The sequence below is a fragment of the Gouania willdenowi genome, unplaced genomic scaffold, assembly GCF_900634775.1.
Source record: "Gouania willdenowi unplaced genomic scaffold, fGouWil2.1 scaffold_332_arrow_ctg1, whole genome shotgun sequence".
Lineage (NCBI taxonomy): Eukaryota > Metazoa > Chordata > Actinopteri > Blenniiformes > Gobiesocidae > Gouania > Gouania willdenowi.
The window spans coordinates 1,548,173-1,549,694 of record NW_021145094.1 but is presented as its reverse complement, the minus strand read 5'-3'; positions in this window follow the sequence as shown (position 1 = coordinate 1,549,694).

The following is a 1,522-nucleotide window of genomic DNA, read 5'->3' as shown; positions in this document are numbered from 1 at the left end:
TGTGTGTATCACAGTCACTGTGTGTGTATCACAGTCACGGTGTGTGTATCACTGTCACTGTGTGTGTGTCACTGTCATTGTGTGTGTGTCACTGTCACTGTGTGTGTGTGTCACAGTCACTGTGTGTGTGTATCACTGTCACTGTGTGTGTATCACAGTCACTGTGTGTGTTTCACAGTCACTGTGTGTGTATCACTGTCATTGTGTGTGTATCACAGTCACTGTGTGTGTGTGTCACAGTCACTGTGTGTGTGTATCACTGTCACTGTGTGTGTATCACAGTCACTGTGTGTGTATCACAGTCACTGTGTGTGTTTCACAGTCACTGTGTGTGTGTCACAGTCATTGTGTGTGTTTCACAGTCACTGTGTGTGTATCACAGTCACTGTGTGTGTATCACAGTCATTGTGTGTGTGTCACAGTCACTGTGTGTGTATCACTGTCACTGTGTGTGTATCACTGTCACTGTGTGTGTATCACAGTCACTGTGTGTGTATCACAGTCACTGTGTGTGTGTATCACTGTCACTGTGTGTGTATCACAGTCACTGTGTGTGTATCACAGTCACTGTGTGTGTATCACAGTCACTGTGTGTGTTTCACAGTCACTGTGTGTGTGTCACAGTCATTGTGTGTGTTTCACAGTCACTGTGTGTGTATCACAGTCACTGTGTGTGTATCACAGTCAGTGTGTGTGTCACAGTCACTGTGTGTGTGTCACTGTCACTGTGTGTGTGTCACTGTCATTGTGTGTGTGTCACTGTCACTGTGTGTGTATCACAGTCACTGTGTGTGTGTATCACAGTCACTGTGTGTGTGTATCACAGTCACTGTGTGTGTATCACAGTCACGGTGTGTGTGTCACTGTCACTGTGTGTGTGTCACTGTCATTGTGTGTGTGTCACTGTCACTGTGTGTGTGTGTCACAGTCACTGTGTGTGTGTATCACTGTCACTGTGTGTGTATCACTGTCACTGTGTGTGTATCACAGTCACTGTGTGTGTATCACAGTCACTGTGTGTGTATCACAGTCACTGTGTGTGTATCACAGTCATTGTGTGTGTGTCACAGTCACTGTGTGTGTATCACTGTCACTGTGTGTGTGTCACTGTCATTGTGTGTGTGTCACTGTCACTGTGTGTGTATCACAGTCACTGTGTGTGTATCACTGTCATTGTGTGTGTATCACAGTCACTGTGTGTGTGTATCACAGTCACTGTGTGTGTATCACAGTCACGGTGTGTGTATCACTGTCACTGTGTGTGTGTCACTGTCATTGTGTGTGTGTCACTGTCACTGTGTGTGTATCACAGTCACTGTGTGTGTATCACTGTCATTGTGTGTGTATCACAGTCACTGTGTGTGTGTATCACAGTCACTGTGTGTGTATCACAGTCACTGTGTGTGTATCACAGTCACTGTGTGTGTATCACAGTCACTGTGTGTGTGTCACTGTCACTGTGTGTGTGTCACAGTCACTGTGTGTGTGTCACAGTCACTGTGTGTGTGTCACAGTCACTGTG